Raw genomic sequence first — 11137 nt, forward strand, 5'->3', positions numbered from 1 at the left:
CAAGACTGGGCCTGAGAGTAACTTCTACTCTCAGGCACACTCTATGTTGCACTTATTCTAAAATAATCAAAGGAAAAATAAACAGAATAACACCCATGAGATATACAGGCAAGATGATACAGGACAAACCACATGTAATTGGATAATCACCACCATAACCGTGAATAGCAAGCAATTGCTATGGTGTCCCTTTCTTTCTTTCTTCTTTTTTTTTTCTTTTCATGGAAACAAAAAGTTTGTTTTTCTTCCAAATGAAAACACTGGTTTGTGGGTTTGAACTAACTTTTTTTTTTAATTCTTTGTGTAAGGAGGTCAGAGTAACTATCCACCCAAGTATGAAACAGTAATAGTTTCCGGCATGGGAAATTTGATTAATTAAATAAAAGAAAAGAAATGAGACCACCTTGTATCACTACAGACAGAACAAGGAAAACAGTGCATGCTTCCAGCTTTGATGTCAGGAGGAACTGTGATGCCCTTGGCATTGGTCTCAGAGGAAATGTTTGTTTTCCCCACACTCTGAAAGTGATTTCTTATACCCAAGTAAAAAAGAAGCAAAACTCCCCAGACAAAAATTTTACACAGAAAGGTAAGTGACACGTGGGATTATCTTACAGCAACTTCAGCAAGCTCTGCTGGTTCCCTAATCCAGGCTCTGATGATTAAGGTTACATAACAGCCGTACTTACAGACACCTAGCCAAAGAAACAATATTTTGCTCGGATCCATGGCGACGTCACAGTTGCCACACATATTGAACAAGCTTCTAGAACATTAGGTCATATTTACCTCATCAGGTAAGATACAAGAATCATTGCTGCAGGTCACGAAAGCCGAGGAGTTAATGAATTTATTTTAAAGTCATTTCTCATTTTTCCAAATAATAAATTCAGCCCTGACCTCTAAGTTTCGTTCTGTTTTCAAGGTGTGTGGGCTTTTCATTGTAATATATTTGCAGTAATACATCATGTCAGTTATTCTGGACGGACAAAACAGCTTGATTTTCTCTATGAACACATCATCTGCCTCAGAGTAGACTCTGGAACAACTAAATGTTTCTTGCCTGGTTTCAACAAGACATCTAAAGCCGATTCACTCATATCTCCTCAAGATAAATATTAAAATAGCTATCTCCTTGGATCAAAAAGTATGAGTACTCTCAGAGTCATCAAGCTTATCTAGGTGGCTAAAATTATAATCCTGCTCTTCCACCTGAAAGTAGAGATAGGGTTTGTTTGGTTTTTTTGTTTTTGTTTTTGTTTTTGTTTTTTCAGATGTCAGCTTCTAATGAAAAAAAAAAAGTTTCATTAAATTTAGTTTTTCCAAAGGTTGAGGAGAGAATTCTGTGGATAAGAGTGCTTGCTGCCCAAGCAAGAGGACTAAGTACGGATGCCCAACATCCATGTAAGGAAGCCAGGAGTAGCCGTGCTCATCACTGACTCCAGAGCTGGGGGGTGCACAGTGGAGAATCAGTGGGCCTTTCTGGCCCCCAACCAGCCTATCTGAAAAGTGGGTGGTGTGGGTTCGGTGAGAGACCTTGTGTGCCAAGGAAATAACACAGAAAGTGACAGAGGACACCCAACATAATTGGCCTACACACGTACAAGCACATGCAACTTCATAACACGTATGTACACACATATATACCACACAGGAAAAAGTCAGTTTTTCTTCTAAGCTATTTTTTTGTTTTAAAAGAAAATGGAAAAGACATTGTGATTTCACATATAAATAAGGCTTTGTCGTAAGAATACAGCATAAAAAGAAAAGTAATTGCAACACATTACAGGACTCACAGTAACAGAAGAAGCTGATTACAGAGTTTGGAAAGGACGCATTTGCATTCCTAAGGACTGATGATGCTCCTCTGATTGGGATTTATTCAGGCCACAATATTTCTCATCCATTAGCTTTCTTTTTTAAGATTTATTTCTATACTTAATTATGTGTATGTGAGAATGCTCAGAGCGCCCAGGGACCAGAGACACTGGAACCCCTAAAGCTGAACTTCCAGGAGGTTATGCGCTGCCTGATGTGGGTGCTGGGAACCCAACTGGGACCCTCTGCTAGAGCAGTATGCACATTAAAGTTCTGAGCCGTCTCTCTGGCCCCCTGTGAAATTCCCGATGGAGATTATGTCGGTTAAGTCAGAGGAGGAGCTGGGAGGGTGACACAGGCTTGCTTTCACACCACTGTTTCTTTGTCTAGAGAACACAATCCAAACTCTTTGGTGTATCTGAGCTACAGGTACCTGTCTGGTGGTGTAGCGAGTATGAAGTTTTCACAGGTACTTTTATGCAAGTGATAGAGATGAGTAGCCGTCTTACTGCTTTAGAACCTCTTGTGAATGTCTACTTAACCTCTTACTGTGTGTGTAAGTGTGTGATGGGTGTGTGCATGTCATAGCACACCCATCCGCGTAAGTCAGAGAACAGCATTGTGATGCTGGCTCTCTCCTCCCACCTTTATATGGGTTCCGGGGACTGAACTCAGGTTATCAGGCTACGTTTGTCTTTATTGAGATCTGAAAGAGAGGATGGGGACGTGGCCAATGCTTAACTAGAAGTTGAAAAAGAATTGAATTGATATCATAACAGAAACTATTTTTCTCTTTGAAAGAAAATGGAGAGCTTCCTAGTGGGAGAAGAGATGCTTAAGACATGAAGTTAGCTTTTCAGGCACAAAGAATGTCTACCTCAGCAGAACAGTGGTGCTCAACCAGGCATTCATAAATAATTAGAGGCCTTTTTTCTTGTCACCATGAAGGTAGGGGTGTGTCTTCTGACATCTGGTGGCTACCAGAGATCAGATATACAAGCCAGCATCCTACCATGCAAAAGATGTCCCCTCACACCAAGAAAGATTATTCAAACCAACATACCAATAATACTGAGGCTAAGAACTTGTGAATTAGAACACTGTAGGACAAAGGTCAATACTCTTTTCCTTAGAAGCCAGGTAAGACTATTTTGAGGTCTGCTATTAGTATACAGTCTCTTTCATAATTATCTAATAGCCTGTGAAACACAAAGCCAGTCATAGGAACACCAAGTTACTGCCTGTGAACTTTAGGATAATCCTATTCACATAATCAGGTTGCTGGGCCCATCCGACCCTCCTGGCTTATGCTCTCCAGATAGAGTCATTCCCATCTTATAGATTCCCTGAATTCTTATTTCTAGAACTGGAAATGGTTTTATCTATCACCATGTGACACCTTGATGGAAATCAAACTTTATGAGTCACATCTAAAAGTAAGAAAAAATAATTGCAAGTTCTAGCATGAACGTTATATCGATAGAATGAAACTCACCATGTTTAAAACCTACTATTTTTAAAGGAAATGCTTCTCTGATGTTTCATAAACTAGATTTAAAGTTTAGCAACATGGTCTCCTCTCTGAAAAGTAAGACAAACAATATGCCAGGATAGATTCTAAGGGGGATTCTTGGGGTTTTTTATTATTATTATTACTATTATTCTGTTTTTCTCTGTGATTCATGGAATGTCAACAAAGCAGCTCAGAGGTATTACAAAAGCTTGCTAAAATGTATGCAAAATGCTGTGACTGCATATGTATGTGCAATTTGATGATGTTCATAAGCTCCTAGGAATGCAAAATCCAGTGCTAAACCACTCAAGGTCATTTATGTCTCAGGTCTGAGCTCTCCCGAGGGCCAGCATAATTGAACTCACTGCATGTGAACAGAGTCAGTTCCGTCTTCGACTGAACTAGTAGTCACAGATTACATCATTTCCCGTCAGCCACGTGAAACCCGCCCTCCACTTCAGCTTGTGCTCAGTTTAGACATATGGCAAAGACACAGTTGTGATCTGAAGTCTCCCTGTCTTCTTAGTGTTTATTCCTTTATACTCCCTCATCCCAAAAGGCCATCCAAGGTGTCTTGGTTAGCTAAATCATGTGACAAAGCAAAGATTTTTTTAAAGTAAGGAAGTATACAATCCCAGTGCTCAGGAGGCTGTGGGGAGAATTCTGAGTTTGGGGCCAGCCTGAGCTACATAAGGAGACTGTATCTCAAAAATGAGAGAAAAGAGATAGAGGCACAAAAAGGACACACAGGGACATAAAGTGGAGCCGTTAACAGGAATATTTCCACTCCTGCGTCAGATGTGCCATTTTATTTTGGGCATCTCTATTTCCTAATCTTTAGGACTGAAATAGGTAATTTCTACATGGCATTTTTCCTTATACTCAGGATTTATCAGCGGTCTAGTAATCAGTCCACAAACATTGACTAAATCTCCATTGTGAGCAAGGCATTTTATGAGGCGGTACGTTCCAGTGAGTCACAAGTAAGAGTTTCGCCCCCTGAATCATTAACCTCACTTCCTGTATTAAGTGTGCCCTTTGAGAGGCTCTTCTGTCATCTGGCCACAGTACTGGGCTTATGAAATCAGACTTAAATTATAGCTTAACTAAAGAAAGTCCATAGGAGCCTCCTCAGAAGGAGAAAGCAAAGAATGGGAGCCCGAGCGACAGGCAGGAAGAGGGGCGACAGAAACAGTAGCTGCCTCGGTGAGAACAGAAATGACTTACCATCCCTTGCAGGCCTCACAAAACACTGGCCGTACCAAGTAATGAGGACAATAGACCCAAGATGGAAAGAAAAGTTTCACAAGGCTTCAACACAGGTCACTGAAGTCCCAACATGGGGACAAATAGAAGACGTTCTCTCCCTGGCGGGGAAGAGGATGAAGATGTCAGGTGAGCAGAAAGACTAAGGAAGGATTTCTCTGTCAAGATCCAGTAATGTCAAGCCCAAACAGTAACTATCAGGTTAGAACCTATTCTTCAAATATCACACAGCTCTCTCTAAAAGTGAGCTTAAAGACTGAACTGTTTGATTAGGGAGCCCCACGCCCATACCCACTAAGCCAGAACCCAGTCGTCTATACTTTTCTCCTCTCGCTTCCCCGGCACAAGGCTAAATTGTTGAGTCATCGTGACACTGAGGGAGCGCAGAAGAGGCCTTCTTTAAATTATGGGACAGAGCTGCATCTTCCTGAGGCGAAGAGGAAAACAGAATCGCTCCAAGCAGCGAGCATTTAGTCTCTATTTTTGCGGCTGTTACCATGCACTCACAAACAAAAATCGATGATGAAAGAATTAAGTTAATCTAGCCATGCAATATCATTAGTCACTTCCTAGGTTCTGGAGCTCCCTAAAGCAAAGAGAGAATATAATTTCCAAATACTACATCGCAAGTGGGTTTTATAGCTATCAAGTTCGTACAGGCACATAAATCAGAAGGTATTCAGAGAAAATAAGCAGATGCTTGAATTCTTCCAACCAAGTAAAATCATCTTCTCTTTTATATGCCACAAATCCTCAGGCTTTTCATAAATATGAAGGCTGTAAAATAAATTGAGATCCAACATCTAGGTACTTTATATTCCCCCGAGTTCTCAGCGCTCACGGGGCGGGACTTGAAGACCTGCGCTATTTATTTTCCACAGCAAACCAATTTGTGGCAAGGAGTCCAGCTGCGCGCGGAGACAGAAACCAAGCCCTATTTGATGAATTTTTTTTTCTCTTGTCTTAATTGAGGAAGGTATTGCTATGCATCCTAGATCGGCCACAAATGCAATTCTCCTCCCTGCACCTCCCAGGGGCCGGGATTACATGTGTGCGCCAATGTCTATGGAATTTTTAGAATAGTCTTTTTCCTCAATTTCATTCAAAACTATTCTTCTACTCAAAATTAGAATCATGCTGGAAACATATAAAAAAAAATGTAAAAGTATCCAAAGATCAGCCCACTAGAGAAGTTCTGTCTTGAGGCCATTTTTTTTTTCAACAGACTGCCTTCCTTTTGACTTTACATCTTGACTCCTTTTCAACTTGCACAAAGTTCAGGCACACTAAGACTGAAAAATCAAACAGAGTCTGTCCAAAAGGTACCAAGAGAATAAACATGATGGTGTTGCTAATGACTTACTTCATAGGACTTTTCAGCTCTGTTTACACCCTGTGAGAGCTCAGAGATCACAGAACCAGAGTCTGTCATTTTCACACAGACCACAGCTCCCAGCATCCACTACATAGAACAGATCTTCCATAATTACTAGTAGTAAACTCAGGCTTTGTATAAATCATGGAATATGGAAATATGTCAATTCATCAATGACATTCTCATTTTGTATTACTTTTGGATGGAAGAAAAGTATCGCATTTATATAGAATATGAAGGGAAGTCACCTTACATTAAAACATCATAAAATATGTAGTCAGAAATATTCAGCATCACAAAACAGTAATTTTGTAAACCACTTGGGTTATAATAAAATATTAGGTTTATATTCCAGTTAAATCTCAATGAAAGTTAATATAATAAAGATGTTTTTATTTGAAGGAGTCTTTTGTCCATTTTTATCTACCTATGTCTTTTGTAGTAGTTGACGTTATTGACTTGTGTTCCTTATATATCTGGATATCTGACCATTTTTACCTATTTGTCTTTTGTAAGAGTTGATGTTATTGAGTTGTCTTCCTTATATATCTAGATATTTGACCATTTTTACCTACCTATTTGTCTTTTATAGTAGTTGATGTTATTGAGTTGTCTTCCTTATATATCTAGATATTGAACCCTTGTAAGACACAGGAATATTTTCTTCTGTTTTATAGATATGTCTTTAGCCTGTTGGTTTATTTGTTGTACAAAAACCTTTGAGTTTAATGTAATCCCACTTGTCTGTTTTTCATTTTGTCATCTGTGCTTTCAGAGTCCTATCCAAAAAGCCCTTGCCTATCACCATGTCATGCAGAACTGTAGGCAGAGTATTCCTGTCCCAACTGACTGCCCTCAAATAACCACTCAGAGTCTTAATATTAATTATAAATCATATATTAATTATAAATAATATAAAGCTGATAGCTAACTAGCTCTTACAACTGAAATTAACCCATTTCTATTCATCTATATGCTGCCACAAAGCTGGTGGCATTTGCCTCTCCTGCATTTCTTGCCTACTCTCTAGCTGGCTGGTAACTCCTCTGACTCCACCCTTCTTCATCTCAGCATCCTTAATTTGGTTGTCCTGCCTGTAGTTCCTGCCTGACTACTGGCCAATTAGATTTTTATTAAATCAAATAAAATGACAAATCTTTACAGTGTAGAAAAGGATTATCCTACAGCACAGAACTGCTTCTGTTTTCTTTTAGTAATTTATAATAATTTTGGATCTGACATTTAAGTTTTTAACTCATTTTGAGTAGATTTTGGGTATGGTGAAATATGAGGGTTAGCTTCATCCTTCTGCAAATAGATAACCAGGTTCAACAACGTCTTCATTCAAAAGACCACTCTTTCATTATGTGCTCTCTGCTTCTTTGTGAAAAGTCAGTCGATGGAAAATGTGTAGACTTACTCCATATTTCATATGAGGATGTTTCAGAAACTAACCTGAAAGTTATCTTTGGATAACATCAATCTAATGAGTTAGTGATTTTTGAGCTGAAACTAAGATGCTCTGTAATTTCATGATTATTCTCAGTGAAAGTGAATGGTTGCAACGTGGACTCTGGACCTTCTACAGGAACACTCTGGACCTTCTGCAGGAACGCTCTCTCTGCTCTTGTTTCTTTCTGTAGTTGATAGTCAAACCATTTAAAAATCATTAAAAGATAAGAAACACTTGTATGTGTATGTGTCTATATGTGTGTACCAACTTTTGGGATAGAATTTTGATGTGGGACTTTGAACTCAGAACTCTCCAGTCTCAGCCTCTCTAGGGTTAGGGTTATGAGTCTGTGCCACTATCTTCAGTTCTTAGTTTCTTTAGTACAGAGTTCGCTTTGCCCAGATACGAGGGAAATACAATGTCTTTTTCAAGATTAATGTTTTCTAAAGTATAATATTTTTCATGTTCTTACCAAAGTGACTACAAAAATACTTTTGTAATATGACTAAGTGTTTTCATAGAGAAGAATCAACTAGCTGCCCACCTCCTTACATACCTTCTGATGATTCCTTATTGCCTCTTACATCTCTATATGTGTGAGTCACCCAGGAGCTTATTGAAATGATGATTCTAATTCAGTAGGTTTGGGATAGAAACTCAAGTCCTGCATTTGTGACAAACTCCTGCATGATGTCAATACCACTGGTCTACAGAAAATGGTTAGGGTAGGATGAGTCTAGAGTCTAGACTACAGCCAACTATTTCCAAGGCACAGGCCTCTAGATTGTAGTGGGCTGACAACCAATCTGTTGACCCTGGCCAACAGAAATACAATGCAAGTCATGGGTTTAATTCTAAATTTGCAAGCAGTTACATTAAAAAATGATGATAAAGAAATAAGTGAACTAATTCAATGATATGTATTGTTGAATATAATATATACATCATGGTATTTTTGATATAAAATAAACATGAATATTATTAGACATGTTACCATGCCTCACATCAAATGTTCAAAAACAATGTATAATAGGAAACAAATGAGAACAATGTATAAAGACACATATGTATGAAGAGACTATGCTGAAAGTCATTAATCTGTATGATAATCTAAAATAAATAAACAGCCAGTTGTGGTAGCCCATGATCTCGGGAGGCAGTACTTCGGAGGCAGAGGCAGGCAGATCTCTGTGAGTTCCAAGCCAGCATGATCAACATAGCAGTTTCCAGGATATCCAGGACTACACAGAGAGACCCTGTCTCAAACAAACAAACAAAAATAAATAAATAAATCGAAATAATCAATGTGTCTTTTATCCTGATATATGATTTAAGTTTTATTAATCATGTTTCTGGAGCTCGATTTCCATGTCCTATTATTGGCGACTGCACTGGATCTGGAGATCTAGAAGGCTTCCTAGAGATATGACAGCCCTGCTGACCTTCCAAGGCTCAGGCCCTGTCACTCCCCCATACATACTCCATACCCCAGGCATAGTTAACTAGTTCTGTTCCTGACCATACTGTTCTACTTGAATGCCCTTGCCTCAACAACACCCCAGTCTGAAGCCTTACTCATTCTTTCCCTAAACTGATACAAGTGCATTAAAATCCCATCATTATGAAGACACTAAGTGGCTACAGAAAAAAACTGAAGCAATCTCACACTAGTAACTTAACAACACACTTGAAATTTTAGAACAAAAAGAAGAAATCACACCCAAAAGAAATAAATGGCAAGAAATAAAATAAGGGCTGAAACCAATAAAATAGGGACAAATAAATAAAATATGCAAAGAATCAATGAAAGAAAGAATTGGTTCTTTAAGAAAACCCATAAGATTGACAAACACTTATTCAAACTAAATGGCAGAATGAGAACATCCAGATTAACAGATTTAGGGATGAAAGGGGGAACATGACAACAGACACTGAGGAAATCTAGAGAATCATAAGGACATACCTTAAAAATCTGTATTCAGCCGGGCGGTGGTGGCGCACGACTTTAATCCCAGCACTCAGGAGGCAGAGGCAGGAGGATCTCTGTGAGTGTGAGGCCAGCCTGGTCTCCAAAGCGAGATCCAGGAAAGGCGCAAAGCTACACAGAGAAAACCTGTCTTGTAAAAAAACAAACAAACAAACAAACAAACAAACCTATATTCAACCAAATATGAAAATCAGATAATATTTTATATATATATATATATATATATATATATATATACCACTTACCAAAGTTAAGTCAGATCAGATAAACAATTTAAACAGACCTATAACCACTAATGAAACAGTACTCATTAAAACTTAACCAACCAAAGAAGACCAGGGTCAGACGGTTTTAATCACAGAATTCTACTAGACTTTCAAAAAAGAGTTAATGCCAATACTCCTCAAATTATTCTATAAAATAGAAACAGAAAGAACATTGCCCAATTCATTTTATGAGGCCTTAATTACCCTGATACTCAAACCACACAAATATTCACCAAAGAAACAGAATTACAGACCAGTTTCTCTTATGAACATAGATGCAAAAATTCTCAATAAAATACTTATAAATTGAATCCAAGATCAAGTATACTTCATCCCAGAGATGCAGAGATGTTTCAACATGTATCAATTAATAAATGTAATCCATAATATAAACAAACTGAAAGACAAGAATCACATGGTTATCTCATTAGATGCAGAAAATGCCTTTGACAAAATCCAACACCCATTCATGATAAAAGTCCTAGGGAAATTAGGGACACAAGGAATGTACCTCAACACAATAGAGGCAGTTGATAGCAAGCCTACAGACAACATCAACCTAAATGGAACGAAACTCAAAATAATTCCACTAAAATCAGGAAGAAGGCAAGGCTGTCCACTCTTTCCAGATCTGTTCAATATAGCACTTGAAGAGCAATAGGGCAACTAAAGGAGACCAAAGGGATACAAATAGGAAAAGAAGAAATCAAAGTATCTTTATTTGCAGGTGATACGATAGTATACATAAGTGATCCCAAAAATTCCACCAGCAAACTCCTACAGCTGATAAACACTGTAGGTGAATACAAAATTAACTTTAAAAAAAGTAGTCTTCCTATATACAAATGACAGACTGAAAAAGTAATCAGAGAAACACCACCTTTCACAATAGCTTCAAATAATATAAAATATTTTGAGGTAACTCTAACCAAGCAAGTGAAAGACTTCTGCAATAAAAGCATTAATACATAGAAGAAAGAAATTGAAGAAGATATCAGAATACGGAAAGCTCTCCCATGCTCGTGGACCCATAGGATTAATATAATAAAAATGGCCATTCTACCAAAAAGCAATCTACAGATTCAATGCAATCTTATCAAAACAACAACACAATTTTTCACATATCTTGAAAGGACAACTTTCAGCTTCATATGGGAACACAAAAAGACCAGGACAGACAAAACAATCCTAAACAATAAAAGAACCACTGGAAGTATCACCATCCCCTATTTCAAGTTGTACTACAGAGCTATAGTAATAAAGGCAACATAATATTGGCACAAAAATAGACACCTTAATCAGTGCAATCGAACTGAACACCCAGACATAAATCCACACACTGGATTTGTAGACACCTGATTTTTGATAAAGAAACAAAAAAAAAAAAAGCTTCAACAAATGGTGTTGGTCAAACTGGATATCTGCATGTAGAAGACTCCAAGTAGACCCATACCTATCA

Source organism: Peromyscus leucopus, chromosome 9 (assembly GCF_004664715.2).
Source record: "Peromyscus leucopus breed LL Stock chromosome 9, UCI_PerLeu_2.1, whole genome shotgun sequence".
In the NCBI taxonomy this organism is placed as follows: Eukaryota; Metazoa; Chordata; class Mammalia; order Rodentia; family Cricetidae; genus Peromyscus; species Peromyscus leucopus.